The 18,822-nt window shown below is 58.0% G+C and overlaps 1 long non-coding RNA gene across 2 annotated transcripts; it reads right to left on the bottom strand.

The window, feature by feature from the left end:
• Positions 1-5,978: 5,978 nt before the first annotated feature.
• Positions 5,979-17,731, bottom strand: LOC123381983. Of its 2 annotated transcripts, none has more exons than XR_006589675.1 (3): positions 16,643-17,731; positions 14,379-14,606; positions 5,979-6,694 (listed from the first exon to the last, which is right to left on the bottom strand). It is a non-coding gene; the product is annotated as an uncharacterized LOC123381983 (long non-coding RNA). The 2 variants fall into 2 exon arrangements; XR_006589676.1 differs by lacking the exon at positions 16,643-17,731 and adding an exon at positions 15,798-16,428.
• Between the last annotated feature and the right edge of the window lie 1,091 nt (positions 17,732-18,822).

The following is an 18,822-nucleotide window of genomic DNA, read 5'->3' as shown; positions in this document are numbered from 1 at the left end:
GGACCTGGGTCACGGGTCCCCTTGAGAGAGCTTTACCTGCTGGCCTGAGTGTTTAGAAAGCCCGGCTCTCCTTGGGTGGTTCCAGCTTTGACGGCCAGAGAAAGTTAATGTTCTTAATTAAATAGTTTGCTGGGGTTTTCTTTCCATTGTAAGAGCAATACCCACTTATCCATGGGACAGAAATGGAGTCCGCGCCGTGGTAGGTGCTGGGGACACCAGGGTCACACCTGGGTGACACAGTCCCCAAGTTCAAAGAATTTAAACCAAGTCGCTGCTTATTATAGGACATTTGGAATTTTTTAAGTAGAAGGGGAGGGGAAAGAAATCACCCGTGCTTCTCCACACCCTACGCATTTTGGTAAACTTCTTTTTTTTTCAATTTTTTTAAATGTTTATTTATTTTTGAGAGAGAGGCAGAGCATGAACAGGGGAGGGGCAGAGAGAGAGGGAGACATGGAATCCGAAGCAGGCTCCGGGCTCCGAGCTGTCAGCACAGAGCCCGACGCGGGGCTCGAATTCACAAACCGCGAGATCATGACCTGAGCCCAAGTCAGACGCTTACCGACTGAGGCACCCAGGCGCCCCCGTAAACTCCTCTTTTGCTATGCATCAAATATTACTTTCATTGTACATCTGGCATGGACATGCTCATATGATGGTTACAGCCTGGCACCCTTTTATTTCACATACATGTTTTCAAATTATTTAAATTTAGGGGGGGCACCTGGCTGGCTCAGTCGGTGGAGCGTGTAACTCTTGATCTTGGGGTCATGAGTTCGAGCCCCACGCTGGGCATCGAGTTTACTAAAATAAAATAAAATAAAATAAAATAAAATAAAATAAAAGTTCATAAAGAACGCACGTGTTTAGTGGCGACAGGTGTTCCAATACCTAGCCATTCTACCACTTAATCAGTTATTCCCTTATCACTGGGTGTTTAAGACTTCCTTTCTCGTTTTGTGACTGTTATAAATAACCACATTGTGAATATCTTGGTCCTTAAAGCTTTTTCAATATTTCTCTTCCTTTGGGACACATTGCTGGGAATGGAATTACAAGACAAAGGATCTTATTTTTTCTTTCCCTTTCTTTCTTTAGTAAGTGGCTTGAAACAACAAACATTTAGTATCCCCTCCTAATTCCTGCAGGCGAGGAATCCAGGCCTGGCCCAGCTGGGTCCTCTGGCCCGGGGTCTCTCGACAGCCTTCAACTGAGCCATCGGCCAGGGCCGCATTCTCTTCCGAAGGCTCGACCGGGGGAGAATTCACTTCCAAGCTCACTCCCGGGCCCAAATGCCACCAGGGCCCCCCAGGCTATGGGACGGAGGGCCTCGCAGGCTATGGGACGGAGGGCCTCGCAGGCTATGGGACGGAGGGCCTCGCAGGCTATGGGACGGAGGGCCTCGCAGGCTATGGGACGGAGGGCCTCGCAGGCTATGGGACGGAGGGCCTCGCAGGCTATGGGACGGAGGGCCTCGCAGGCTATGGGACGGAGGGCCTCGCAGGCTATGGGACGGAGGGCCTCGCAGGCTATGGGACGGAGGGCCTCGCAGGCTATGGGACGGAGGGCCTCACAGGCTATGGGACGGAGGGCCTCGCAGGCTATGGGACGGAGGGCCTCGCTTCTCTGCGAGCTGTTGGCCAAAGGCTTCCTGCAGCTCCTTGCCGAACGGACCTCCCCTTCGGGTCCACAAACATGGCAGCTGGCTTCCCGCGGAGCGAGTGAGAAGCCACAGGGACAGCAGTCAGTCTCCATCGGGGTGGCCCCGTCTGCCCTTAGCGCGAGTGTGATGGCAGCGGACTCACTGCCCGGAACCGGCCATGACCCGACCCAAGAATGAGCTGAACTCAGCCTTTCCTATGCTCAGACCCTCTCAAACCGGGAACATGAGCTTTTGGGGTGGGGGAGGGTCTGTTCCCTGGCCCAACTCAGGGATAGAGAGTTCTGGGGTGGGGGGCACAGCTTTGCTTCTCTGGCCAGCACACGCCTTCTCCAGCGGAGGGCACAGAGGACGCACCCTGCCTCGCTCGTGGTGGAGAACCAGAGTGGCCCGGAGCGCCCCACGCAGAGGCAGGAACTGCCTGAGCGCCTCCGGCCCCAGCTGTCCACCGAATGTTCCCCCGCGGGTCTGACGGAGTGAAATTCCATTTTGAAGAGGGGCCAGTGCAGCCAGAGAACGAGCAAGCTGGGCGAGGCCTGTGGTTGCACACTGAGGGTTGCCCGGGTCCTGGGCCTGGGCCTCGAGCACCACCTTCTAGCCGGTTGGTGTCCTCAACTGTCCCCGGGTCCCCGGGCCCATTCTCCATCCTGAGCCAGAACAGTCTCCCAGAAAACTCAGATCTGGCCACGTCCCTCTCCTGCTCTAAACCCTCCCTGTTGTCTTCAGGATGGGGTCCAAGCAACGTGGCCTCGATTAAGGGTCCCAGTGTGACTGGTCCCTGCTTCCTCTCCTGCCAAGCCTGTGCCCCCTTACCCTCAACTCCACACTCAGTCCCCAGGCTCCTGGCCTCTTACGCACACGGTAGACGGAGCCCCCACTTCCCTCCTCACCCTGCCAGCTCCTGCTTACCTGCTTGGGTCTCACCCAGGCATGGCCTCTCAACTGTCCCTCGGCCTGTCCCCCCCCCCCCCCCCGCCAACCCGCAATAATGCTGGCCCAGCTGCCTCACCTCCTCCCACAGACTGGATGCTCCCTGGAGGAAGGAGCCTTGCCCTCCTGGGGGGGGGGCAGGAGGGTGCTCTGCCCGGGTGCTAGCAAGCGCCCCTTGGGGCATGCACGGGGAGAAAGCAAGCATCAAAGTCATCTCCATCTATGTCCCCGTCAGGGTTTGCAGGGGGAGGACACAGAGCTGAGCGGATCAAGAAAGACCTTTGTTCTCCGTGGAGCTGTTTAGACCTGAAGGAGGGTCGTGGAAGGAAGAATGAGTCCCAGACTTGGCCCCGGCCTCCCAAGGCGCTCCCAGGTGCCCTCGGGCAAGCCCATCAGCCTTCTATGCTGTGGTTTGCCTTCTCTGCGGGGGAGATTATGATCCCTGCCCTGCCCACCGGAGGGACCATCAAGACCACGTATGTGCACACACGTGAGTGTGAAAGTGCTTTGGACGGCAGAGGTACAAGTGCAGACAGGACCCTGGGCAGGTGAGGGCCGCGCGGACCTCAGAGCGACAGCTCAGAGCAGGGGAGCTGGGCACAGGACTTGACTCAAGAGGACCTGGCTTCCGGATTCTGGCCACGGCTCTGCTGTGTGACCTTGGACAAGCCACTTCACCCCTGGGTCTCAGCCTCCCCTCTGGAAGTGAAGGCCTTGAGGCCTAGGGGCGCTGGTGGCCCCCAGGGAGCCATCACGACCCTGGCTCAGCCTGCCAGACCTCAGAGATCACGCCACGCCCGCTGCCCACCGTCTTGCTGGCTTCCGCGCGAAGAGACAGCACGCCTCCGAAGGCTGGACAAAAGCCTCAGCACGAACGAACAAGAAAGTCCAAGATACCAGAGTGACACAGTGGCTGCATAGCAGAGCCCAAGACGCAGTGGCAGAAAGAGAGGTGACCAAAACCTGGGATAACGGGGGTCTGGGCCAGGAGGTGTGGCTCAAGAGACTTGAGGACAAGGGTGGGCGGAGTCCAAGCACAACCAGAGGGTAACAGGGATGAGAGGGGGTCAGGGCAGCCCCCCCCCCCCCGCCCCCGCATCATAAAGAGAAGGAAAAAGCCAGCAAGATGCAGGAGGAGAGGCGTGCCCGTCGGAGGCCCCGCCCACCGTCAAGCGCGCGCGCGCGCGCGCGCGCGCGCGCGCGCGCACGAGGAGGGATTCTGCCCTCGGTGGAGGCCAAGAGCCCAGGTGAGCCCTCCCGGCATGCGGTCCTGCAAGCCCTCCAGGGCCTCGGAACCTAGAGAAGAACGCGGGGCTGAGGCACCTGCCCGGGGGCCACACGGACACGCTCTGGAAGGGAGAGCATCACTCCGCAGCCAAAGCACCAAGCCAGTGGCTGCCACAGGACAGCCAAGGCCGACCAGCCTGGCAGTGTGGGACTGGGCAGAGCTGCAGAAGCCGGGAGGACAGAGGCTGCAGCCGGGTCCACGCAGAGACCGGGCTCGCAAGGTGCCAGCCGGGGGCCCGCAGGGGCCTTATGCTGACGGAGGTGGGCGCCCCCGCGTCACCAGGCTGAGCCTCGTCAGCGCGGCGGGAACTGAATGGATGGTCTGGTCCACGAGCGAGTTACGTAGACTCCCAGAGGTGACAGCCGTAATAATTAACAACAGAAGCAGTTACAGGTGGCTGCTGTGGGGCGGGCAAGGAGGAGAAGGGGGGGGGGGGTCTCTGGGACCCGCTCTGCGCTGTCTGACGCACACACGTGGACTCCTCCAAGGAGGGAAGGACCCGCGTTCCTAGCACAGCAGGCCTGAGGCCCCTTCGGCAGCCGCTGAGTGCGTGGGACCCTCCGTGCGAGGCGTCCCCCCTCGCTTCCCCCACCCGGGGCCTCCCCCGGGCCTGCCCCACCGCCCCCGAGGAGGCCTGGCTGGCCCACTTGGAATGGAGCCGCCTCCAGACGGGACGGGGCAGGGCGGCCGCAGCAGATACAGATCAGCCGTGGGAAAGCACGCTCCACGCCATAAGCTCTGCGCAAGGGAGGCTCACATCCCTGTTCACAGCGTCTTGGAAAGCGTTCTCAGCGTCCTCTGGGATCTCAGGACTCGGATCCAGGCCTGGCTCTGCCCTCCCCTTCTTCATTCCGCCATCTAGCGATGATGCTGTCCAGGAGCCCGGCTGCACCCGCTACGGCCAGGCGGGATCAAATCCCAGGGCTGCCCCTCAGGAGCTCTGGCCTGGGCACGTCTTTGAGGGTCATCTTCCCAAAGAGCCGCCTCCGAAAAGGCTGGATTCAACTCCACTCCCAGCACGGGTCTCCACTCCTGTGCCCTTGGCCCTTCTCTTGTGGGAGGCAGCAGAGGGGAGGCCCCACCCTCCCATCCCTACCCTGCCCCACCCCTCCTCCCTCACCCCATCCCCGTCCCTCCCTGTGAGCTCTCTGGAGGGGCCGCATCCACGCACAGCCAGGAAGGGCAGCTGTGCGCCATCCACAGAGAGCAAACGAGGTCTGGTCCCAACTAAGGTGACACACTCGTGACGGAGAGCTTAGCTGGGCTCTTAATCATCATTGTTTATTGTGGTAAAATACACACAACATAAAAGGTATCATGGTAACCACGTGATGTAAGACTCCACGTAAGTGTGGAGTTCAGTGTCACTAACGCTTTCACACTGCCGTGCAGCTGCCACCCGTCTCCTGAACGTTGTCATTGTCCCAAACTGAAACTCGGTCCCCAGGAAACTCTAAGTCCACCCCCTCCCCCAAGGCCTGATGCCCACCATACTTCTCTCTCTGAGAATTTGAGTATCCTGGAGGCTCATTTGTCTTTTTGTGATTGGCTTACTCCTGAGCATCGTGTCTTCAAGATTTATTTACTTTATGGCAGGTGTCCGGATTTCCCTCCATTTTAAGGCTGAGTAATATTCCACTGTGCGGATGGACCACATTTTGTTTACCCCTTCATCCACCGGTGGACTTGGTTGCTCCCACCTTTGGCGATTGTGAGTCCTGTTGCTATAAACACGGGCGGGCACATCCCTCTTCAAGACTGTGCACAGTTTGGGGCGCCTGGGTGGCTCAGTCGGTTAAGCGGCCACTTCGGCTCAGGTCATGATCTCACGGTCCGTGAGTTCGAGCTCCGCGTCGGGCTCTGTGCTGACAGCTCAGAGCCTGGAGCCTGTTTCCAATTCTGTGTCTGCCTCCTTCTGCCCCTCCCACTCTCTCTCTCTCTCTCTCTCTCTCTCTCTCTCTTTCAAAAACAAGTAAACATTAAAGACCGTACCCAGTTTGGGGGTGTCTGGGTGGTTCAGTTGGCTGAGCATCCAACTTCTGCTCGGGTCATGAATTCATAGTTTGTGAGTTCGAGCCCCGCGTGGGGCTTGCTGTCAGTGCAGAGTCCGCATCAGATCTTCTGTCCCCCTCTCTCTCTGTCCTTCCCCAGCTCATGCTCTCTCAAAAATAAATAAAATGTTAAAAAAAATTTTTTTAAAGGACTGTGCTCATTCTGGGGGACTTTGTGTTTCCCGTAACTACTCTTCCCACAGAGAAGTCCAATCAGAGTCTCCCTGAGTTCTTACTGAGCAGAGTGACCGTGGAGGAGGCCTTCCCCGCCCTGGCTGATGCTGAGACTGTCCTACCTAATCTGCTCAGCCTGGGATTTCTAGGACCGTCCCCATTTTATAGGTGGGGAAACTGAGGCCTAGAGAGAATGATGAACTCGTCCAAGGTCATGCGTTCAGCCTCCTGAGGAAGGTGGAAGCCAGGTAGTCTGGTGCCTGAGCCCACGTTCCAAAAGCACTTTGCCCGATGATTTTTGTGTCCCCGTGTAAAACCGGAGGCAGACATCATTGTCATTCTGGGGAAAAACCCAAGTCTCGGGCAACTTAAGTGGCTCTGAAGGTCACATCGCTGTTATCTTTGACGCCCATTCTGTGACTTAGAAACCGAGGCACAATTATTGGCAGACCTTCCCCCTCCCTTTGCTTCCTTGTCCGACAGCGTCCCAGGACCTTTCTTTTCCTGAACGCAGCCTGGCCGGCCATCCCTCCACTCGACAGAGGCATCGTGATAGCCTAGCTCCTCAAGAGGCACAGTGTCTGCTGAGCCCTGAATGAATGAGACAAGAAAAAGGTTAGGCGGCCAGAGGAAGCTAAAAGCCCCTAAAAGTTTAAAGAGATCCTGCCAAATGGGTGATTGGCTCCCACCGAGGTTAGTTTTAATCAATTATTCAGCAATAGTTTAATATTTTAGGAACATATGCAATCACAGAGAAAGGAAAACATTTTGCGATTTTCTTCCCCTCCACCTTCCAAAATACGAAGTGCGAAACAAGTACAGGTATAGCGGCACAAAGTCATCTTAAATACCCCTTCTCTGGAAACAATAGGGTTTCTTCATTTTTAATTTGCTAACTCCCTTTGCGTTTCCCACAATACTTAGCCTCTTGGGAGCCTGAGTGGGTGCTGAGTTCCGATTGCCTGACATTCAAGCACCAGTTTTGCTCAAAGAACACCGGGAAACATCAAAGCGTCCTAAAGTGCCACTGGCTTCCTGACAGCAGCATGCAGCCCATGCGCCCAGGTTCCCCGGGAGGGCCACACAGGAGAGAGCCAGCGTCTGGTCCTTTATCTTTCTCCTTCTTTTTTTTTTTAGTTTATTTATTTATTTTGAGAAAGAGAGAGAGAGAGCGAGCAGGGGAGGAGCAGAGAGAGAGAGGGAGAGAGAGAATCCCAAGCAGGCTCCACACCACCAGCACGGCAGAGTCCGATGTGGGGCTCAAACTCATAGAACTGTGAGGTCATGCATGACCCGAGCCAAAATCAAGAGTGGGTGTTAAACTACTGAGCCACCCAGGCACCCCGATCTTTCACTTTCCATGCTCCCAAGGTCTGGACCCATCCCACTCCCTCCCCCTGCTCACCAAGCCCTGCCTTTCCAGTCAGGAAGTGGGAAGCAACAGATAGAGGAGGAGAATCAAAGCACATTACCACCTATATGACCAGCCCTGCAAAAACATAGGTGACTGGGCTCCCATTTTTATTCTGTGATCAATTGCTTTGGAATCTGATATAATGTTTCTTTTTTCACCCACCCTCCCATCCATCCATTCACCCACCCAATTTTCTATCCATCCATCCACCCATCCATCTGTCCACCACCCACCCATTCATCCATTCATCCACCCATCCACCCACCCATCCATTCACCTACCCATCCACCCAACTATCCATCCATCCATCCATCCATCATCCGTCCATCCACCTACTCAATTATCTATCCACCCATCCATCCACCCACCCATCCACCATCCATCAACCATCCATCCATCCATCTATCCATCCATCCATCCATCCATTCATCATCCATCCCTCCATCCATCCATCATCCGTCCATCCATCCATCCATCTATCCATTCATTATCCATCCATCCACCCACCCATCCACCATCCATCAACCATCCATCCATCCATCTATCCATCCATCCATCCATTCATCATCCGTCCATCCATCCATCTATCTACCCATTCATTATCCATCCATCCACCCACCCATCCACCATCCATCCATCAACCATCCATCCATCCATCCATCATCTATCCATCCACCCACCCAATTATCTACCCACCCATCCATTCATCCACCCATCCACCCAACTATCCATCCACCCACCCAATTATCTATCCATCCACCCATCCATCCATCCATCCACCCACCCATCCACAATCCATCCATCAACCATCCATCCATCTATCAATCCATCCATCCATTCATCATCCGTCCATCCACCCACCCAATTATACACCCACCCACCTATTCATCCATCCATCCATCCATCCATCCATCCATCCACCCAGCCATCTATTCATCCACTCATCTACCCACCCATCCATTCACCCAACCATTCATCCACCCATCCATCCATCATCCATCCATCCATTCATCATCCACCCACCCATCTATGCAACAACATGTGTCAAACTTTAAGTCAGGTGCTTAAGGAACTCACTCTCTGAAGTGAGACAGACCTGGAACCCTACATGCCATGCAGGGTGCTGGGTGCTAAACCAAAATGTCCTCAAGGTATGGAGGGCACAAGAGAGAGCGTGCCCTTTCCTCCAGACAGTGGGCCTCAAGGGAAGGGCCCCTGTGCTCCATCCAGGGAAATCAGATGGCCTGTGGAGGTGCTGCTCCACACAGAGATGTGGGCCCCTGGCTCACCTGCACCGGTCTCAGCACACCGTGCTTTCCCATATCCAGAGTCCTGCCCTGTCAAATAAGGACACTTCACCCATTCTCTTGGGGTCTGCATCATGTGGCTCACTTTGGAACGGTCTAGGTGCTGGGCGGACCCCAGCATCTCTCGCCCGCCCCGTCTTCGGGGGAAGCTCATACGAGGGGGCAGGTGGTCAAGGTTGGGATCATTCCTGTAGCTTATTCAGATTCATTTGCTGTATCTAGATCATGCCGTGTCCTAATTAGTGCAGACCTTCAAGGTTGTACCGCATTTGCAAAGTTTTCTGAAGTGGGCCAGTGCTTTAAAACCCAACCATTTCTGCCTCCCCACCCAGAATGTTCTCTCGCTCCCCACGACTTCCCCCAGACACCCCGGTGTCTAGTCCTGGGGGGAGTCCTGCACAGCAGGAACACGAGAACCTACTTTTGCCTTTTCTGAACTCCGAGGCTTTTCTGAACTCACTAACCAAGGGACACGTTATAACTGACTTGCCTCCATAAAATTCATAGGTGACTAACATGCCCACAAATTCCCAGGCAGCCCCTGGAGGCAGCTCTGTGTCACCCGTGTGTGGGATGTTTTCATCGGACGTCACCGAGTGAGATCCGAGGCGGGAGCTGTGGCCGCAGGAACGTACCGGCAGAGCCGGGGCTGAGCCTCTCCTATATTCTTTGGGTTCGGTAACAGGGATTGTTTCAAGTCTTCAGTCGGGGGATCTGTATATCCTAAAGACAGTATGTAAAATATTTATTAAGAAGAATATCTATTTTTAACCAGGGATGATTTCAGTTCTATTATTCATGCAGCCTCGGAGGGCAGACTTCTTGCTTATCAGTTTGCAGGGGCTGCATGAGACAGAGCAGAGGCGAACCTGAAGTCAGACGTGGGGACTGGGGGAGGCAGCAGGGGGCTCGGGCAGCTGATGTCACCTGCCTGATTTCAGTCAAACCTCTGCGTCTGTCTGCGTGAGTTGGCGACAGCTTTGGCCTCGTTTTAAACACAAAGACGCCTGCGCCCCCGGCCAATCCTTTTGCGGCTCCCTCCTACAGGGAGATGACCCTGAGCTGTGTAGGAAGCAGCAAACGCGGCCCCCTTGGGCTTGCAGAGCCCGGAGTAAACATCCAGGCCAGAGACAGGTGCCCTCCTCCCCGCAGCCCCATGCTGACAAGGTCTTGACAAACAAGCTTCAACCAGTCAGGACCCAAACAAGAACACGCTCGGCCACCCGCTGGGCTGGCGAAGGCGCCGGGGCAGTGCCCCACTGAGAGACAATGTTCCCATGCCCTCTGCTCCCCAAGTCCCTGGGTACAAAGCTGCTGAACACCTGGTCGCCTTGGGGGAGGAAGGAGGCCATCACACACACCGAGCAGCGATGACAAACAGGAGTGTGGGTGTCAGAAGACCAAGCTTGAGTCCCAAGTCCGGCAGGACCAGCGCTGGGACCTGGGCCCAATCCCTTAACCATTCTCAGCCTCAGTGTCCACATCCATAAATGGGGGGCGAAATACCACGGCCCTCCAGGGAAGGTGCTATTCATAGCAGATGCTCCCGCCAGGTGCTGGCCCCACGCCAGCACAGAGCAGCAGGTCCCCTACAGTAACCAAGAGGGGGCACACGGTCCCTGGGGGCAGGGTGTTCTCACTGGGACATCCAGCCCCTCCGTCCGGTAGATAGGGAAGCAATGAGGGAGGCGGGGGGGGGGGGGGGCGGGGGAGGCTGGTGCCATTTGTGCCGGGCCCTGTGCTAGACACGTGATGTCCCCCAGCCTCCACGGACGGTCCGCCCACGTGCGTTACTGCTGCCATTTGCAGACGAGGAGTCCGTTCCCAGAACCCCTTCCGTTCCTCTTCACACACATCACAGACGCATCAGAGAGCAGGTCCCTAACAGGGGGGCATCGCCCAGCAGCCTCCGACGCCTCTGGGATGGCAGCCGTGGCCTGTTACTCTCCAGGGTGCAGACCCGGGGCTCCCCTTCTTATTCAAGGGGTGGGGGCCGGGAAACGGCCCACACGGAGCACCCTTGAGAAGCATGCACCATGCCAGGCCCCGGTGCCAGCCTGACCTTGTCGGGTAGAATCAGGGCGGAGGACGAGATTGAGAGAGAAGGAGGCTCGATGCCTGGGGTTCAAAGAACATCAGGGATGGACACTCAGGGCAGAGGAAGGAGGGGGACAGGACAACCAGGCCAGTGCCAGAGGCTCCGTGCAAAACCCAATTACAACGCATGCTGTCAAGGGAGCATCAGGGCCGCGGGGAAGGTCGCCGGGTCGGAGCCGCTCCGGGCCCGCATCCCACTCTGGTGCGCTAACGCTGGGACGCCGGCTCTTCCGTGGAGAGCAGGTGGGCGAGGAAGGGAAGGAGGGTGCCGCCTTTCCGCTTCCCTGCAGGGGTGAGGCGGCAGAGACACTTGCCTGTTCTGGGGACCTACTTGGCTGCCCTTGCCCCCACCCTCTGCGCCCTGCCCCTGCGTCCTGCTCGCCCTCGGGACGTCACCCAGCTCAGCCTGGCCTGGCTCTCACACGGGAGACCAGCCTCCAGGCCCCCCACCCCCACCCCCCGTCCCAGCGTCCTGGTGCGACCCTCAGGCCCCTACGTGACGTCATCCCCTGCCTCCTGTGTCCCGGTGGCTTCCCCTTTCCTCCGAAGCCACCTTCTGGCCCCTTTTAGCTTTGTGGGGAGAGACTTCCAGCCCCACCTCGCCCCTGCCCTCCCCATGTGCCAGCTCAGAAGCTCCCTAAACACACAAGGGGCGCCACTGTGTCTTTGGGCCACACGGTCACATTTGGTAAATATCTGTAGAGTCTGAATTGTTTCTCACGGGCATGGATATTCTGGGGTTTAAAAAAAAGTGTTACTAAGTATAAAAGGCAAAAAAGGGAAAACAGCGCTGTCACAAATTTTAAAGGAAAGAAGACAGAGGCCCAGGGTTGGTGGGCGGTGAAAACCCTCAACTGTCAGAGATGAAAATTGAGAAGTTAAGCAGCCTGGGGTCCTCCGAGGCTTCCCAGGCTCAAGCCTGCCAGGTCTAATTAGTTCAGTTGGATTCCAGGCCCCCGAGCAAACGCCCCCGAAAGAAGCCAGCACCCCCACCCTGCAGGGCTCCCTCCAGTGGGGCTTGGCCACCAGCCAGTGTTCAGTCCCACCTTGGTTTTTTTAAGTTTATTTATTATTTTCGAGAGAGGGAGAGACAGCACACAAGTGAAGGAGGGCCAGAGAGAGAGAGGGAGAGAGAGAGAACACCAAGAGAATCCCGCCGTGGGGCTTGAACCCACACCCACGAGATCACGACCTGAGCCGAAATCAAGCGTCAGACACTTCACCAACTGAGCCACCCAGGCGCCCCTCACCTTTGACCTGAGATAAGGTCAACCCCCCAACAACTGCCCGGGTGAACCTGGTATCTGGCATCTAGCCTGCGTTGGGTGGGGGATGGGGAAACCCCACAGGCAGCCAGGCCTCGCTCACCCCAGACCGCCTGCCTGGGACAATCCAGGCCGGGACCTGGCTGAGCATCACAAGGGTGACACTGGGGCCCAGCTCCCGGGAGTGGAGGCCATCACCGTCTTGACTCTACACGCAAAAGACCAAGGCTCAGGGGGCAGGTGGGACCCGCCCAAGGGCACAGACATTGCACCACGTGGGGCCCGGGCTTGCACCAAGGTTGACCTGGCTCCAAAGCCCGGGCCCATGACCACCAGGGTTCACTGCCTCCCCACCCCGGCTCTGGGTTCTAATCTGTATGTCCCCACCTGCACTCTCCACATGTGGCCGGGGGAGGGCAGTGGAGGTGCCCCCTCTGGCCCGTGTCACCATGGTTAGTTCCTGCGCTCTGTTCTGGGAGGACAGCCTACCCCACACCCGCCCGTGCCGCCCTGGCCGGCGGCACAGAGCCTGTGCCCACCCCCCACTCTGCTGGCAGCTCAGAGAATAAGAGGTAACTGACCCAGAAACGGCAAGTGAGAGCCGTTCGTCCCTCCTCCCCCTGCGCTCCCCCGCAGGGGCTTGCTTGCAGCCGGCGGGGGTGCTCCAGGGCGGACACACCCTGGGCGACTTCCTAGTGGCCACGTTATTACCCTTATTTATGTCCCTCTGTGGAGAGGCTTGAGGCTTCCCCAGCAGCAAAACACTTTAAAAACAATAAAGAGGAGTTGGGATCCCAACCACAGGAATTCTAGATGCCGCAGACTGGCCGGCTGGGGCTCAGCTCTGTGGACAAACAGCGGTGCCCGGGGCAGTGCGGGCAGAGCGGGCGAGCCCCCCACAGAGGCGAGGGGCGGAAGTGGGCAGGTGGGGCGAGGGCTGAGCAGACAGCGGGGTTGGCCGGATGGACGGCGAATTGAGAATCTATTATGTCCAGATACCGTGCCAAGTGCTTTTTTCACCTCCTCTCCTGCCGTCTCCCCGCACCCCCGTGGGTGCCGTCGTCACTAAGTTTCAGACGTGCTCACCGGCCTTCAGACTGATTTGAGCAGGGACACCCAGCTGGTATTGGGACCCGGGCTCGGGGGATTAGCGACGGGGCCTCTAGAGGTGGGAACGTTCCTTTAATGTTCCAACACGCATGCCCGAGTGCACGTTCACACGCACACGCATCTCTTCCTGACAGGGAGCGTGGGGCAAATTGTGGGCAGAGTACAGGCTAACGGCACACTCCCACCCCAGGTAGAATATGTGTGATGTTCCCAGACACTCCTGGCTACCCAAGAACAAAGGAACAGGGCTTAAGTGCTCGCCATGGTGAGGTGGGAAACTAAGGCAAATGAAAAACTAAATTCCCTTACTGCCTGCAGCCCTTGAAACAAGCAGAGTAACCGCCCTCTAGGAGCTCGGCGGCCTCGACGGTGACACTCTGCTGGGGGCAAAAGGGAATCTCGGCTTAACATTATCCCAACCTCGAGGACCCTGTAAGTCAACTTCCTTTATCTCGACGGCCCCAAGATGTATGCTGGCAATCCCACTCCAAGCTTATGGCTCCCATATACATCTAATGTATATGGGATGTACATGTGGGATGTACATACGAGTCAGTCTCATGACTGAGGTTTTATTAAATGGTGATAAATGTCATTTTCCTAGCAACAGCTAGCCCCTCAAGGTCCTGGAAGCCTTGCTTCCAAAACACCTTAGAGACTTACTCTGTCCCTGACCCCCTCCCAACCCGAGGGGATACAACGAGCGACCCATCGGAACCCCGGTGCAGTTCCTTCCTGCCCGTGGGTCCTGTCCCCGTGCTTTAACAAAATCATCTTTTTGCCCCAAAGACAACTTCAAGAATTCTTTCTTGGCCATCGGCTCCGGACCACCCCACCATCACCCCAAAACCCCATCATTCTTACAACCGTACAAGCACATCACCCCTTCTCCGATGGCCCTCGTCTGCCTTTGCCACCCAGCCCCCCACCCCTCCCGGCTGCCTGGCCCACATCCCAGTGCAGTGTGGGCCGGCGACGGCTGGCACAGCTTCTTCCGCCAGGCAAGGTTGCCCTGTGCCCAGGGAAGGCCAACAGGGGTCAAGTCAAGCAGCAAAGGGAGTTATAGAAAGGGTGCTGGTTACCTCAAAGAAGAAACAGAAGCCAGAGAGCCAGAGGGCAGGACCCAGGAAGGCAGGCTGGCCCTCCGTGGCGGGGAGGGGGGAGGCATCGCCGGGCGGTGCTCCAGGCAGTGCTCCAGTAGGCTGCAAACAGCCGTGAGGTACCAGGGGCTGGGACAATGGGTTTCCTTTCTTGTTCCCTTGCCAGACGTCGTGCCCCAGGTCGGCAGGAGCCGGTCAGGGACCCTGTTGCTGGGCCACGGGGAAGAGAGAGAGAGAGAGAGAATGAGCCGGAGGGTCTGCAGTGCCCCGGCCCACGTGACACTCTTCATTCCAACCCGATTCATTGACCGCAGGAGGCCCCCAACCGCAGGGGACAGAGTGCGAGGCTACACGGAGGGGGGAATACTTGGAACCACGTGCCAATACGCTAATAATACAGATGTCTGCATCTGGGTTCCCTGGGAAGTGAGGGCGCCTTTCGGTTACTACAGGGAAATTGCAGGGCCTTTGGGCAGGTGTCCCGGCCCCTGGAGGCGGGCCTTGCTCTAGGGCAGGATGAGCCCCTCCGGATCTGGGGTCTCGGATCTGACCCGGCCCCGTCTCGTCCACTCCACGCTCTCATTTCTGCTACATTCAGGAACGGCCCAGAGTCTCCCACCAGCTACCCTGCCCTTTACATGGCACTCTCTCTGATTTGGGGGGGGGCTGCTGTCCCAGGGACTCGGGCTCGGCCGGTGCCGAGTGAGAGGACAGCAGAGCCCACGTCTCCACCAAGGCAGTTCCGCTCCCCCCCTCCCAGGGGGATGAGCAGGCGTCGGGGACAGAGGGCACTGCCACAGAAGGCCCTCTGCTGGACCTACCCATCTGAGCCAAAGAGAACAACGCAGGCCTCCCCTGCCAGGGACAGGGACTCCCGAGGTCCAGCCGAAGCTGAGGTGGCCGCTGAGCACAGGGGGCACCTATCTCCTACCTCTGGGGACCCAGAGCTGCAGCCCTGTGCTCCCTACGGCTACCTTACTGCTTTGTGGAATCTGCTGCTAGTCTCTACTTGGGAGACTTCGTCTGGCCATTGGCAACTGTGTTCCCAGTACTGGGGACGTGGCCACACTCAGTCCCGGCTGTCGGTGAGTGGCCACTGTCGTTCTGGCCCAGAACATTCTGGCCCCCTTCCCATGACGTGAGCAATGATGCTTGTTTGGTGTCCCCTTCACAGAGGGCCTTCCGGTGGCCAGGGAACAGGTGCACAGGGACTGGAGCGGGGGTGGGGGGCTGGGGTCCCAGGGCGGACTCGGGGGCTCTTCTGGGTAGCCTCACTCTCTGCAATTGTAAACCAACAAACAAAACCAGACGGGATCACATAATCCAGCAATTCCACTTCTGGGTATATACGCCCCCCCAAAAAAAAAGTGAGAGCAGGGTCTCGAAGAGCTTTGTACACACCCACGTTCACGACAGCAGGACCCACAATCACCAGAAGATGGGAACAACCCAGGCGTCCGTCGCCAGGTGAGTGGATAAACAAAATGGCGTCTCTCCGTGCGACAGAATATTACACAGTCTTGAAAAGGGACAAAATCCTGACACCTGCTACCATCCGGATGCATCTTGAGGGCATGACGCTCAGTGAAGTCAGCCGGGCACAAAAGGATCAGTCGTGCAGGACGACATTCACCTGAGGCCCCTGGAGGAGTCACATTCACAGAGAAAGACCGGAGACAGGGGGGCCCCAGGGGCTGGAGGAGGGGGAAGGAGAGGTGGTGTTAAGTGAGACAGAATTTCGGTTCGGCAAGAAGTGGTCTAGAAGCGGACGGTGCTGATCACCAAACTGCATACCGAAAACGGTTACGGTGAATTTTATGTATGATTTACCACAAATGAAGAGACTAATTAAATTTAAAGTAAAGACTGGGTGGTGTGCAAGGGTCCAGCCTGCGGTGTTACTTTCCTTCCTTCTCCCTGGCGTGGCAGTAAAGAGCCCCACCTCTGGGTCCGCCCCTGGTACTATTTTTCTTTTTTAATGTTTATTTATTTTTGACAGAGAGAGAGAGAGAGCATGAGCTGGGGAGGGGCAGAGAGAGACACACACAGAATCCGAAGCAGGTTCCAGTCTCCGAGCTGTCAGCACAGAGCCCAACACGGGGCTCGAACCCACGAGCTCTGAGATCATGACCTGAGCCGAGGTCGGACGCTCAACCGACTGAGCCCCCCGGGCGCCCCCTCCTTCCCTGGTACCTGAACACCTTGAGGGAGGGAAAGACAGCCACGTAATCATAATCGGCACTCACCGAGTTCTTCCACAGGCCAGCAGCCTTCTAAGAGCTTTACGGGACTTATCCAGTGTAACTCTGGATGCAGCCCAGAGGGGTGAGGTCACCTGTCTGAGGTCACGCGGTCTGAGAGAGGAGCGGGTTCCAGCCCAGCATGACGCTGGCGTTACCCTCTCACCGCCAGGCTCCCCAATCTTTGCACTGTCCAGTCGTGTTCAGCAGGTGCCCCACGCTCGGGCTCAGGGAGCACCTGCGCAGTGCTCTCCCACCTGTTGTCTGGCTTTCTACCAGGTCGGGCGGTCTCCATTTCGGCCCATGCTTTCTGAAACGCACCTCTGGCCTGGCAGGAAAGAACTGCCTGTCCTTTTTCTGTCCCAGGCGGTGACACACAGGAACACTTTTCTGTCCAGACAGACCCCCTTGCCCCGACGCGCCCTGCTCCCCTGAATGGCCCCAGCTGCCCAGCCGTGTGAGTCCTGGGGTGTCATGGCCCCCACCTGCTTCCCCAGGAATGGAGGAAGGTGCCCCAGGGGCAGGAGACCCTGGGCCCGGCTGGCTGGCTCTGCCCCTCTCCCTTGGGAGCCTGCGAACCCAGATCTTGAGACCCCCTGCTCTGGCCTCTGCGGTGCCCACAGCTCCTGGGGGGGAGGGGACAGCCCCTCCAGGGGTATTTGGGGTTAGTCACCCTGCAGGCTGGGCTCTGGGGGGGGCCCTCCGCCCTGCCCGGGGCACCGAGGACTCGCTGTGTGTCCACCACGAGTGGACAAGGACATGTGTGCTGACGTTCTGTCGTGGACACGCGGCCGTGACCCGTGTGGGCGGGGAGGGGAGGGCACCACGCGCGGAGGAAGGGCCCCTGACACTGGCGTCACCCCTGGCGAGCTGTAAATGCTAAGGCAGCAAATCAATTTCACAAAGCAATTTGTCCTCTCTCTCCAGCCGGCCCCAGGAGGCTTAACTTAATCACTCTGGAACAATGTCAGAAGATAGCCGGGGACGCACAAATCCCGGCCGTCCGCAATCACCGGGCCGCGGGGACGCGCGGGGGCACAGCCCGCCCCAGGCGGCGCTAGGAAGTCACCAAGCCCAAGCGTCTCCTCCGCCCCTTCCGTGTGGCCCCCTCCCGCGCCAGATCCGCCGCTGCGCCAGCCAGCCCCTCCCCCTCCCCCGGAAGGAGGAGCAAAAGGCCCCCCTCCCCCAACCCCCACTGGAGAAGAAGTCTCTGGGAGGGGTCTGTGAACTTCGGCCCTGGAGGGAGTCCGATGGAGAAATAAGACCGGGGAGGGGGGTGGGGGAGGGGGCACCAGCAATTCCCAGCGGGGGTCTCGTGGACAGCTGCCCCGCGGCCACGTGGGGGTGACGGTGGCACCGGCTGGGAACCATGGCTGGGACTGAGCTCAGAGACGGCCAGTAACTTGCAGGAGGCCACACCGCCAGGCGTGCAGAGCCTGGTGGCAGCGCTGACCTTGACCGGCAGGGGTACAGGGCATGGGGTCTCCCGTGCAGGCGTCCCCCACAGCACCCGGGCCCTCCTCCAGGGCCTGGGCTCGCAGGAGCCGCGGTCTCCACGCGAGCTCCGGAGGAACATTTTCTATGAATGGCCCGTCGTCAGGCTCCCTCGCAAATCCGGAGCGGACGCCCCGGCGGGGGGCAGGCAGCCAATCGGAGAGGGCCTCCCGCTCCCGCCGCCCAAGGCCCCCTCCCTCCCCCGAGGCGCGGGGTTTCCCCCTCCCCCGGCCCGCTCAGCCCCCCACCCTTTGCAGCCTCCGCCATCCTTTTCAAGGGAACACTGCAGATTTAAACCACAATTAAATTTTTCATGAAACCGCATAACAGTAGGGCCTGGTGCAATGCAATATTGATGAGATCACAGTGTCCGGCCGGCGGGAGTTTGCCCCGGAAAGCTCTTTAGGATGTTATGCAATATGGAACCGAATTAATTATTCGCGACAAAGGGATCCGTGTCTCTGTAGTGCTGCTGGGGCCCAGTGAGTGTAAAACGGGCGCTTTTCATTATTGCCAGCTATAAATGGCATTCACGGGAAGGAAGCGGTGACTTCACAGACCCAAATACTAGTGTGAGCCGAGATAACACGACAGAGTAGGGAGAGGGAGCGTGTGTGAGAGACCGTGGAGGGGAGGGGGTGGGGAGAGGGAGGGAGGGAGGGAGGAGACCGCCGGGGAGCACTTGGACCTAG

Source organism: Felis catus, chromosome E1, assembly GCF_018350175.1.
Source record: "Felis catus isolate Fca126 chromosome E1, F.catus_Fca126_mat1.0, whole genome shotgun sequence".
Taxonomy (NCBI): Eukaryota; Metazoa; Chordata; class Mammalia; order Carnivora; family Felidae; genus Felis; species Felis catus.
The sequence above is the reverse complement of the archived record's forward strand: the minus strand, read 5'-3'. Positions and strand labels throughout refer to the sequence as shown.